The sequence below is a fragment of the Dendrobates tinctorius genome, unplaced genomic scaffold (genome assembly GCF_039654945.1).
Source record: "Dendrobates tinctorius isolate UK_male_01 unplaced genomic scaffold, ASM3965494v1 ptg000376l, whole genome shotgun sequence".
NCBI lineage: Eukaryota > Metazoa > Chordata > Amphibia > Anura > Dendrobatidae > Dendrobates > Dendrobates tinctorius.
In genome coordinates, this window is record NW_027362042.1 from 2,287,253 (window position 1) to 2,300,204 (window position 12,952).

A 12,952-nucleotide genomic window follows, 5' to 3' on the forward strand; every position below is an offset into this window, starting at 1 on the left:
TGCTGCAATGCTGACCACTGTGTCATCTTGCCGCCCATCATACATATTCTCTGAAAAAAGGCCATGAAGGCAAAAATTCTGCCCGGGTATGTAAACTTTTGAGCACAACTGTAGCTACAGTGCCATGGGTTGTAAATTTCTTGACTATGTTACGCAGTATGGGAAAAGGGACATCAAAATCTCTGGAGAGTGACTTGTAACCTTGTGATTGTTGATATTGTTCAACAATTTTGGTTCTTAAGTCCTCAGACAGTTCTCTTTTCTTCTTTCTGTTCTCAATGTTTAGTGTTGCACACACAGACACAGACAGATTGAGTCAACTTCTCCCCTATTTATCTTGTTTAGGGTATGATTTTCATATTGCCCACACTGGTTACTTGCCACAGGGGAGTTTGAATGAGCATCCCATGCTTGGAATAAAGTGGTTTACCCACAATTTTTAGAAAGGTGACAACAATTTTTGGGGTTTTGTGTGAAATGATGTCCAATTTTTTCTTTGTTTTTTTTTGTGATGTATATTTAAAGAGTACTGTGGTTATCAGTGTATGTGTACACACATACATACACAGATAGCCAAAAGTGTTTATATGTATCGGTGTATACTGTGGCTATCTGTATGTGCGTGTGTGTATATTATATATACCGTATTTTCCGGCGTATAAGACGACCAGGCGTATAAGACGACCCCCCAACTTTTCCAGTTAAAATAGTAAATCTTCGATTTTACGATTGTGTCATCTTATATGCCGGGTGCGGAGCAATCTTCATATGGCGGGGGAGTGGTCCCGATGAAGAAGGGAGGGTGTAAGTGGAGTTATCATCCCCCTTTTACCTCATTGCTGGTAGCGGTGCTGCGGGTCTCTGTGCTGTGGGGATCGGCGGCTCCTCCATCTGCAGTGTGGCGGCTCTGTGCTGGGTGTCGGCGGCTCCTCTCTGTCCAGCGTGAGGGCGCTGTGCTGGGTGGCGGCTGCGGCGGCTCTCTGTCCAGCGTTGGGGCTCCGGCATTTCCCCATAGCCGGACGAGATCTGAATCTGAGCTCGCGCGGGTTCCGGCGGCCATTTTCCCGGAGGCCACCCCATCGCAGCAATGGAGCTGCCTGGGCCTCTGGGCTATGGGGAAATGCTGGAGGAGCCCCGACGCTGGACAGAGAGCCGCCGCAGCCGCCCCCCAGCACAGCGCCCCCACGCTGGACAAACAGGAGCCGACTACGACGACCCCCAGCACAGAGCCGCCACACTGCTGAAGGAGGAGCCGCCGCACCGCTGCCACCAATGAGGTAAAAGGGGATGAAAACACCACCTACACCCTCCCTTCTTCATCAGGACCACTCCCCCGCCATATGCACCCGGCGTATAAGACGACCCCCGACTTTTAAGCAGATTTTCAAAGTCATCTTATATGCCGGAAAATACGGTATTCACTTTTACGAACAGGTGCAAAAAAGTATACTATTACACATAGATGATAGTAAGTCTGTACAAACTTTATTACTTACATATGATGTCCCTCTGGCAGGTGCATTCTTCCATCTTCAGTAGCTCCATCCTAGTGGTCTTCAGTCCGTCCATCCATCAGCACTACTGGCCAGATCTCCAGCTGTCAGCCACTCCTGTCTCCTGGCTGCACTGGCCACTCCGGCAGCATTCACCCTGCAGCTACTGCTTCTGAATGGCCAGTGTGGTGGTTTTCCAGTAAAGACCCTTCAGTACAGGGGGTGGAGGAAACTACAGGGTGTAGGGGGGGATTTGTGTGATACATACAAACATCAGTCAGGCCGTTCAATTATCAGAACGGCTTAGAAGGAAGAAGAGTTGTCAGATGTTCTGACTGCTCGGAGGCTGTTCCGATCAGCAGTCAGAAGCAGGAGACAGGATTGGCTGAGATCAGCCATACTTATCAGGCCTGTCATCCTGCCTGTTCCTGAACGCTGAGAAGTCGGGGTGTGTCCATGATTCCCGCTCTCTGCAGGGTCCACAGTGCGCTGTGGTCACTCTTCTATTTGTACTATGCATGTCAGTGTTTTTCACGCATGCGCAGTACAAACATCGGCAAAATTTTTAAAAATCACGGATGGTGCTTTTTTCTGCTGGACGCTACAGACGGCAGAGAAAAGCACCGGATTTTTACGGACTTTTCATAATTATACGGAGGGTTGGCAACCCTGATGTGGGCATTAACTGACTGTATCCTTTACACAGTATAAACAATTAGAAACCAACACATATGCTTCATAAACTATATATTAGATCATTTTTTCCACTTGGTCGCATCCATCATTCTAAGCCTTTTCATTTCCAGTAATTACTTCCCCATATTTCATTTCTCTAACTTGTTCCTGATTAAAATAAAAAGAGGAACTGATGGCATCAGAGGGCAGAATTTTAAATCTGGCAAATGTAACATAAACCAAAGATATATCTCAATATTGTCCCCACCAAATGTATTTATGAAAGAAAATGTCTCCTAAGAGCCATCTGCTGTTAAAAGTCATCCAATACAAAGGAAAAGAACATACAGGACAGAATCGGATTAGATTGATATAGTCTTACTAGATGGTGGTGGTATTCTAGAATATGGCCAGCGGGAGACCCAACGTTCAAAAGATGGTCCAGGACGATCCACCATGATCCGCGATCTCTCAGCGGGGGGTCTTGTTGCTGCTGCGTGTCACACTGAGGGTATGTACCCACGTTGCCGAAATTTCCGCAGCATTTCCGCAACTCCCGTGGAAAACATGCGTTTTTCACGCGATTTTCGCGTGCGGAATTCAAGCGCATTCCAAGCGATTTGAAGCATCGCTTGGAATGTGATTGACAGGTTGGTCACACTTGTCAGTGTTTGACAATTGTGATCAACTTTTTACTAATGATTCTGCCTATGCAGCATCAATAGTACAAGATAGAATGTAAAAAATAATAAAAAAAAGAAAAAAAAAAAAGGTTATTCTCACCTTCCAACAGCCCCAGATCTCCTCTCCGAGCTCCCGGCCTCTTCCGGTCCCAGTAATGCTTTGCGACATCATCAGCGGTCTTTCGTGCAAAGCATTACTGGGACCGGAAGATGCCAGGCGCGTGGTGAGAGGAGGGAAAGAGTCCGGGGGCCGTCGGAAGGTGAGTATATCACTATTTTTTTATTTTAATTCTATTTTTTACAGGTTTATGGTACCCAGGGCCTGGAGGAGAGTCTCCTCTCCTCTGGACCCTGGCTACCATCGGCACATTGAGCGCTGCTCTGGTCATCTCCCGGCTGTGTCACCACTGACCTCTGTGCGGCAGGAGATGACCTGCGGCAACTGTCAGGAGATCAGCGGCTAGCGCCGCAGATCTCCCGACGGTAGCGGTGGCGTGCGTCGTTCGAATTCTACGCCAATTCGCAGCCAGACTGCGCCTGTCGCGAGATTTCCGTTACAAACAGAGAGATAGACAGAATTAGATGATTATTATATAGGATACTCCAGAATAAACCTGGTGGAAAACCATCTGTATTGTTCTTGGTACTAACGCCACATGCTGCAAAGCCATAGATTATCTCCACTAAACTCATAGAATACAAGTTTAATGGGAATCTGTCACCAAGTTTTTGTTACCCTGTCTAAGATCAGCCTGATGTAGGGGCAGAGACCCTGATTCCAGTGATGGGTCACTTGCTAAGTTGATTGTCGCAATGATAAAATCACAGTTTTATCTGCGAAGATCTACCAGTTCTCTGAATGCTGAGCGCTGTATAACCCAACCCACACCACTTATTAGTAGCTATTTGTGTACACTGTGCATACGCAGAAAGCAGCCAATTACTGGTGAAAGTGGGGGGGATACACAGAGCTCAAGAATAAGGAAAGCCATATGTCAGCAGGTTTACTAGTGATAATCTCCTGCTGATAAAACAATGTTTTTATGAAAACAACATCAAGCGGCCCAGTAAATGGCACATTGCTGGAATCAGGGTCCCTGTCTCTACATTATTCTGCCTTCAGATTAGGCAAAAACGTAGTGATAAATTCTCTTCTAAGCTGCAGCTTTCTGCTAATGTTTGTCTTCATAATCCACTTTGTGCAAATCTTGTCAGTGGAACAGAACGTTACTGAGTATCAGGTATTGTACTGCTTATTGTATATTGAAAGTGAGCTGGAAAAACAAGAACAGTCCGATCCCATGGGTAGAACTGAAAGTAAATGGGTAAGGCAACCCCATGGTATAGATCAAGTGTGGCACCAGCGAGTACTATGCTCACAGCACATCCCATCTAATAAGCTAATTAAAGACACAAATACAAAGAAATACATTCAGGGCAAAACAGCCAGTGAATGATGGCCGGTGCCTCCCTGTACTCACCGAGGTCTGACGCTGCCATGATCACAGCACGGCTGACCGGTGGCGTTGTGTTGTGCAGCAGAGACGCGAGCCGTGACTGATTCGGCAGAGGTCTGGCAGAACAGGAAGCACAGGCTCTTGTGTACAAAGCACTGTACAAAGCGAGATCATTGCCTCACTGCATACTAATGATACAGGAAAGATGTATATCTTTGTACCGTGTTAGCCAGTAGATAGAAAAATATTCAGAATTGAGAGTCCTCAGTGGTTGATACCTTTTAATGGTGTTACCATCTTTTCAGTTAGCCATTAAAAGGTATCAGCCACTGAGGACTCTCAATTCTGAATAGTAATAATAATAATAATCTTTATTTATATAGCGCCAACATATTCCGCAGCGCTTTACAGTTGAACAGTTTCAAACACAACAGTCATAAGTAACAATGTTAACAATACAATAATTAAAGCGAAATAAGACGACCCTGCTCGTGGGAGCTTACAATCTACAATGAGGTGGGGGAGATACAAAGCACAGGTTTGTATTTACAATGATGTATTTACAATTATGGTCCAGCCATCTTCAGGGGGTGGGGGTTAGATGGAGATAGTGAATGGGCTACACACACACAAACATAAAATGACTTTGATTACTGAATGTGATACGCCGCTCTGAACAAATGTGTTTTGAGCGAGCGCCTAAAATTATGCAAATTGTGGATGGTCCTAATATCTTGGGGTAGAGCATTCCAGAGGATTGGCGCAGCACGGGAGAAGTCTTGGAGTCGGGAGTGGGAGGTACGGATTAGGGCAGAGGTTAGTCGAAAGTCATTTGCAGAGCGCAGCGGTCGGTTAGGCCGATAGACAGAAATGAGGGAGGAGATGTAAGGGGGTGCCGCACTGTGGAGAGCTTTGTGGGTGAGAACAAGTACTTTGAATTGTACCCTGTAATGAATTGGCAGCCAGTGTAACGACTGGCGAAGAGCGGACGCGTCTGAGTAACGATTAGCCAGATGGACAACCCTGGCTGCTACATTAAGGATAGACTGGAGAGGGGAGAGTCGAGTGAGGGGGATGCCAATTAATAGAGCATTACAGTAGTCCAGGCGGGAGTGGATCAGGGCGACAGTGAGAGTTTTTGTTGTTTCCATGGTGAGAAAAGGGCGGATTCTAGAGATGTTCTTTAGGTGTAAGCGTCACGAGCGGGCAAGAGATTGTATATGGGAGGTGAAGGAGAGATCGGAGTCAAACATAACACCCAGACAGCGCGCCTGCTGTCGGGGTGTTATTATGGTGCCACCCACAGAGAGGGAAATGTCAGATTTAGGGAGGTTAGTAGATGGCGGGAGCAGAAGAAGTTCAGTTTTGGAGAGGTTGAGTTTCAGATAGAGAGCAGACATGATGTTGGAGACTGCAGACAGACAGTCAGTGGCGTTCTGTAGTACAGAGGGGGTAAGGTCAGGGGATGATGTGTACAGTTGTGTGTATATGCATACTAATGGAAACTTTTAGAATTTGTAAGAAACTAAGTTCAATGATAGAATTCGATGACATGTTAAGCTTATGCAACTGCTACAGAAGGACATAGAAAAGTCTTAGGGTGTGTGCCCACGCTGCGGATTCCACAGCGGTTTTGGTCCTGCGGATCCGCAGCCGTTTCTGCTGCGGTGTACAGTACCATTATGATCAATGGAAATAGAAATCTGCAGTGCACACTGTGCGGAATTTTCCGAGCGGATTTACTGCGGTTTCAAAACCGCAGCATGTCAATTCTTTGTGCGGATTCTGCTGCAGTTTGGCACCTGCTCTATGGCGGGTGTCAAACCGCAGGGGAAACCCGCAGGCTAAAACGCAGAAAATCTGCAGGTCTTTTGACCTGCGGTTTTACCTGCGGATTTACACAAATCCGTGCCGAAAATTCTGCAGGTGAATCCACAGCGTGTGCACACACCCTTAGGCTATGTTCACATGGTGCGTTTTTTACTGCGGTTTTTTTTTCTGCAGGCAAAACCTGCTACAAAAAAAAGCAAATTTTGTTGCGTTTTTGCTACCTTTTTGTTGTCTCTTGTGCATGCAGATGAAGTTTAGTGCCACCAAAAATATCATGATGCAACTTGGTTTTTGCACCAAAAACACAGCAAAATCTGATACCTGCTTTTTTTGCTGCGTTTCTGCACTTACCCCTATTGTTGAAAAACGCTGATAGACGTGGCATGCTGCAGTTTCCAAAAACACATCAGATCTCCAAATCAAGTCAGGAAAATAAAACCAATGTGTGGGTGTAGTAATCGCAGGTATGCGGGATGCAGTGACGAGACGGGAGACGGGATGAACTTAAGATGTAACCTTTTTATATATGTATATCTAGGGGCTATCTTGAGTAACCAACAAGCTAACAACAGTTATCATTGCAGAGATCAAAACAAGAATACAATTGTAACACGAACAAGACTACTCGATCAAGACCGGTTACTATAGGGCCTGGGTATTAACTACAACGTGTCACTTATCCTCTCGGACGTCAGACAGAGTGGTGGTCGGTGCTGCTTCGGCGTTTTAGCCGCTGCGCCCAGCCGACGAGGATCTGGCGGAGACTTCGTCCGTATCTACACCCAGGCGAAGCGGGGGCACAGCAGGCCTCTGAAGAGTTCCTCTGCGTTGTGCCTCCCGGCGGAGGCGGCACGGCATTGCCCGGGGACCAAGGGGTGTAGGCCGCAGCCACAAGTTGGGGACGGGCAGCGGCGGCCGCGGGTGGTGGCGAACAAGCCGCAGCAGTGAGCCTGAGCCGAGCCACGGGGGCGGCGAGCAGCAGCGGCCAGGCCGCTGCCGCGGGCCGGAGTCAGGCTGTGGCGGGCAGGTCACAGCTGCAGGCCGGAATGGAGCTGCGGTGGTCGCGGGCAGGAGTGGAGCGGAGGCAGCTGTGGGCAGGCCGCAGCCGCGGGCTGGAGTCGGGCGGTGGTGGTCACGGGCGGCAGCGGGCGGCCGCGGGCAGCAGCGGACAGGCTGCAGCCACAGGCTGGAGTCGGGCGGTGGCGGCCGCGAGGAGCGCGGTCGGGTGGTCGGTGTCTCTCTGCTGGACGGCTCAGTGCCGTCTCTCCCCTGTCTGTGGTGAGTCTCTCTTCAGTCCCTCCAGTTGCGGCTCTCTTCTTGCTCTGGCTCTCTGGCACCCTCTACTCTTTCTGCTCCTTCTCTCCTGCTTGGTCGAGTGCCCCCTGTTGGCTTCCTCAGCCCCTTTTATACTTGCTCCACCCCCATTCCTTCTAGAACTCTCTCTGGTCCGTCCTCTTATTAGGTCCCCCAGAAACAGTTCCCCTAGGAACCTTGGCAACAGTCCCCTTGGATCCAGCCCGGCTACACAGCGGGGACTCCTCCTCCTACACTCCTCCATCCTGTATGCTCGCCAGTCCTCGGGCGAAGGCTTGGAGAGTCCTGGGCTGGTTTCTTGAAATTAAAGTTTTTTCTGCCACACGAACTGATCCTGTTCGTAGCGTTCGGGGGGAGTTTGCCAGCTGTTGACCAATCGGAGCGTCGTGGTTCGACTGTGGTGGAGTCCTCTGGGGTGGTGGAAGGTGGTGGGTCGACCAGGTCCGCTGAAATATTATTTCTCGAAGTGTCCGTCTGGACCGTTGGAGGGTCTTCCTCGTCGTCCTCATCCCATACTGCTGGTGGAGGTTCTGAGACCTGAGGAGGGGCATCGGGTCGTGCGGGGTCGGTGGAAGTACAGGGTCAACTCATAACATATTACGGTGTACGTACGGGTAGGGTGGTCCCCGTCTTTTTCAGATTGTATTTCGTACACTGGTCCATCAGGGCTTACTCAGTGCAACACCCGATAGGGACTTTCTTCCCAGCGGGGTTCCAACTTGCTTTGGGGGCGCTGATCTCGTACGAGTACCCGATCTCCGGCCTGGAGGTCGATGGATCCCCTGGGTCCCCCCTGGGTGTTCCAGGTCCTGAAGTTTTGTGTGGATGACTCGGTGCAGGGTTTGCAGCCGATACTGGTGATTTCGGACCCACGAGGAGACCCCCGTCTATGGTTGTCCATGATTGTTCATCCTCTGGATTTAACTCCACCTCCATGATTCCCTTGTCTTCCCGGCCAAATAGCAGCGAGTTTGGAGTGTAGCCGGTGACTCGATGTACCCGGTTGTTATAAACCCACACCAGTTCAGGGATGTATTTGGGCCAGTGGGCCTTTCAGTCGCTTTCCAGGGTGCGTAACATTTGGATCAATGCCCGATTAAATCGTTCGCAGGCCCCATTCCCTTGAGGGTGGTACAGAGTGGTTCGGGATTTATCGATACCATATAGACGGTGTAGTTCTTCCATTACTTTTCCCAGGAAGCACGCACCCTGGTCTGAATGGATTCGTTGGGTCAGCTGTATATTTGGATAAAGTTTTTACAAATCGGGTAGGTGGCCGACTCCGCGGTTTGATCTCTGGGTCACCACAGTGTTCATACCCCTGGTACGTGAGGCCAATGGTCAAATAGTCTGTCATCAAGAGTTCGAGAGGTGCTGCGGTTACTATTGTCTGTACTGGGGCCCGTTGTGCGGATGGTTTAGTTAGCTCACACAAGTGGCACGCACGGCAAACTTCTTCCACTGCGGTCTGCAAGCGAGGCTGGTAGGCCATTTGCTGCAACCAATGAAAAGTCTTTTGAGCCCCAAAATGAGCCCCCTTTTCATGGGCCTCGCGGGCAAGTTCACTGAGTTGGGCTCCCGGTATTACTACCTGCCAAGCTATCGCTGATGTTGCCCCCGACACTGCTTTTCGGTACAATAGTCCTCCTTTGATTACCAATTTCTCCCATTGCCGTAGCATTAGCAAAGTGTCCTGAGTCAAAGTCTGCCTCTGAGTGTCGCTAGGCATTTTACCCGTGGCCACCCATTGACGCAGAGGCCCAATCTCTCCATCTTCTTGTTGCTGCTGGATCCATTTATCCCAGGATTGTTCTAACATGCCCCTAATGGGTCCTATGTGGGATTGTTCTCGGGTTGCAGCTGTGAGTCCGGCGGGGGCCAGAGCGAACGGCATCTCTTCTCCTTCTAGCTCGTCATCTCGGCTTCGCCCGCACATTCTCCGCTCCCCGTTTATAGATGATTTTGGATTTGAACTTGGCCATTTGGGCCACCCATCGTTGCTCCAGGGCCCCCAGATTGGCATTATCGAGGTGGGCCAGCGGGTTGTTGTCAGTTCGTACCACCAACTTAGAGCCTGCCATGTACTCTGCGAACCGCTCCGTCATGGCCCACACCACCGCGAGGAGCTCGAGTTTAAAGGAGCTGTAATTGTCGGGATTAAGTTCGGAGTCGTGGAGTGATCGACTGCTGTAAGCGATCACTCTTTCTCGGCCGTCTTGGACTTGTGACAATACAGCTCCTAGCCGATGTAGGCTCCCGTTGGTGTACAGTATGAACGGCTGTGAGAAATCTGCATAAGCTAGCACTGGGGCGTCCGAGAGTGCGGTTTTGAGATCTCGGAAGGCCTCCTCCTGCGGTTCTCGCCACTGAATCTTCCAACCATTTGCTCCGGCAGGACCCCCTTCAGCAGGTCTTGCAGGGCTCGGGCGGTGAAATTCTTTACAAAGTGACGTAATATCCGGCCAACCTCAGAAAGGCTCGTACGTCTTTTACCGTCTCGGGAGTAGGCCACCCTTGGATAGCGGCGACCTTTTCCATGGACGGTCTAACGCATTCAGCAGAGACGGTATGTCCAAGGTATTCGATTTGCGTATGGAACAGGTGGCATTTCTGGGGTTTTACCTTCAACCCGTACTTTTGCAGCCAACTGAGCACCTGCCCCAACCGCCGCAGGTGGTCCGCAAATGTGGCGGCATAAGTAATAAGGTTGTCCAGGTATATCAATGTGGCCTCGAAGTTGAGATCTCCCAGACACCACTCCATTAGCTGCTGGAAGGTCCCAGGGGCATTGGCCAGCCCGAACGGCATAAGATTAAATTGAAACAGTCCCATGGGTAGGATGAACGTGGTCTAGGCGTGGTCTTCCTCTGACATTGGCACCTGCCAGTATCCGCTGGCCAGATCTAGGGTCGAGAAGTATGTGGCCTTTCCCAGGGCGGATAGGGACTCCTTTATCCAGGGCAGGGCAGTCTTTGATGGTACAGGCGTTCAACTTTCGATAGTCCACACAGAGCCGCAAGATGCCATCCTTCTTGTGGACAAACATGATGGGGGCCACCCAAGGACTCTGGCTTTCTCGGATAACTCCTTTCCGCAGCATTTGGCCCAGTAGTGTTTTTACCTCCTGGTATAGTTGTGGGGGAATCTGTCGATATCATTCTCTGATAGGAGCCGTTCCTGCAGTGGGAATGCCGTGCGTGATGGCCGTGGTACATCCAAAATCATCCTCGTGGTTGGCGAATACCTCCTGGTACTGGCCCAAAAGCGCTTCTACTTGGAGTATTTGGGCCGGGATAAGGCCAGAGAGTTCTGCTCGCATCTTTTCCAGGATGGTTCGGCCTTTTTCTTCGGCCGAGGACCCGGTGGTCTGATCAGATCGGATAGATACCGCCCATGGGTCCCCTGCCTGCACTCTTAACTGGAACGCCGGAGTCGGAAGCACCTCCTCTACAGGTCTTACCAGGACTCCAGGCGGTAGGCACTCCGAGAAGCACGGCTCCACCTGCATCTCCACTCCTTCCAGGGACACAGGGGCCCGGATAGGCAAGGCCACTACTGTCTGCCCTGGCGGCAGCAAGAGTGGAGGGGCCGCCGGCGCGATCACTTTCCCCAGCACCTCGTCCTCCTGGCAGTCAGGTTGGACTCGCGCTCCCCGCACCAACTGTTGGAAGACCTGTCCTTGGGGCGTGCCGGAGCTCCACTGGCTCAGAGTCTCTTGTGTGGGCTCATTGAGGAGTAGGCTGCTGAACTCTCGCAATATGGTCATACCCAGGATAACCGGATGTTTGCGTCTCCCTGGGTTAGAATCACTCCTCAGCGCCAAAGTTGTTTGCCGTATAACGAAATCAGTATCCAGGCTACTCCTACAACAGGGACTGGTAGCTGGTTGGCGGCTAACAACTTTATCACGGACCCTCCCTGAGGTCTCACTGCTTCGGGAAAGTGCCGCCAAAAATAAGTCTCTGGCATGGTCGTCACTTGTGACCCTGTATCTACTAGGCATCGTACAGCACGGCCTTTGAACTCTGACCATATCACTGGACACTTCGCAATCAGATCTTCGGGACTTCCACCACCCCATGTCATGGTTTCTGGCTCCAAGCGGCTTCCCCACAGCTCAGTGCCCTCTAGTTTAATGGCCGCCGGGGTGGGCATTCTCGGGCAAGGTGGTCAGGTTCTACACATTCATAACATTCCCGATGCCGCGGGGGCCGACCGCACCTGGGATTGCGAGGACCCCAGGGCCCAGGGCCTGCACCAGGCCATTCACTCGTGGCCTCGGCCCTTCTCTTCACCTCGGCCAGTTCGCCCCTGATGTTCTTCAGCTCCCGTTTCCTTTCTTCCACCCATTGGGGCTCTCCAATGGCATTCACGGAGACCTCCGTGCTCCGGACCTTTCCGACGGGGACTGTCAGCCCCTGTCCCTGCTCCCCCGCGTACGCGCCTGGCTCCCCACCTCAGAGAAAGCCATACATGGGTTTATCCGGACTTGCTCCCGTAATGCCTGCTTAGTCAGAGGGTCTAGGAGTCTGGTCACTAAAAGGTCATGTAGGGTGATGTCGATGGGTCCCTCACCTACGCCGTCCTTCCGCTCGATAGCCGTGTATAATTACTGAAGGACGTTCATGTACTGGGTTACCATCTCCCCTTCCCCTTGCATACGACAGAACAACAGGGTTCTCAGCTCCCCCACATTCGTCGGGTCCCCATGAGTCTCCTCCAATATCTGTAAGACCCTAACAAAGGTGTTGGGATGTCCTGGGGGTCTCAACATTACAGAATCCCGGGCCTCCCCGTCCAATGCCATAAGGTCTACCTCTGCTTCTAAGTCGTGGGTCATCGGATGCATCCATTCTGTCCAGCTCCATAGCATGGTATTGGTGCCGGAGAACCTAGGCAGGTTGCTCAGCATAGCCCCCAAGGATATACTGGACCGGGGGCCACCGTTGCCCCCCCAAGTCCACGGCCCCTCCTTGGTCTGCGGCATCTTCGCTCGCGCTCGGAGACTGCATCCTGCCGACTCCACCAAATGTAGTTATCGCAGGTACGCGGGATGCAGTGACGAGATGGGAGACAGGATGAACTTAAGATGTAACCTTTATATACAGTATATGTATACCTACGGGCTATCTTGAGTAACCAACAAACTAACAACAGTTATCCTCGCAGGGATCAAAACAAGAATACACTGGTAACACGAACACGACTACCCGGTCAAGACCGGTCACTATAGGGTCGCGGTATGGTCGACTACGGTTCTTGGATATTAGCTACAACGTGTCACTTATCCTCTTGGATGTCCAGCAGAGTGGTGGTCGGTGCTGCTTCGGTGTTTTAGCCGCTGGGCCCAGCCGATGAGGATCTGGCGGAGACTTCGGGCGTTCCTACGCCCAGGCGAAGCAGGGGCACAGCAGGCCCCTGAAGAGTTCCTCTGCGTTGCGCCTCCCGGAGGAGGCGGGACGGCATTGCCCAGGGACCGGGGGTGTAGGCCGCAGCCACA

The 12,952-nt window shown here is 51.1% G+C and overlaps 1 protein-coding gene across 2 annotated transcripts in view; it reads right to left on the reverse strand.

The window, feature by feature from the left end:
• LOC141075847 (toll-like receptor 1) overlaps nt 1–12,952 on the reverse strand; it is a 70,822-nt gene that overhangs the window by 11,681 nt on the left and 46,189 nt on the right. Inside the window, exon 1 of one of the 2 annotated variants that reach the window (XM_073562999.1) lies at nt 4,333–4,456. The exons of the other annotated variant lie outside the window; for it this stretch is intronic. The gene's annotated coding sequence lies outside the window, so the exon portion shown is untranslated. Of the gene's footprint in view, nt 1–4,332; nt 4,457–12,952 lie in introns of those variants that run through there. 2 annotated transcript variants of the gene reach the window in all.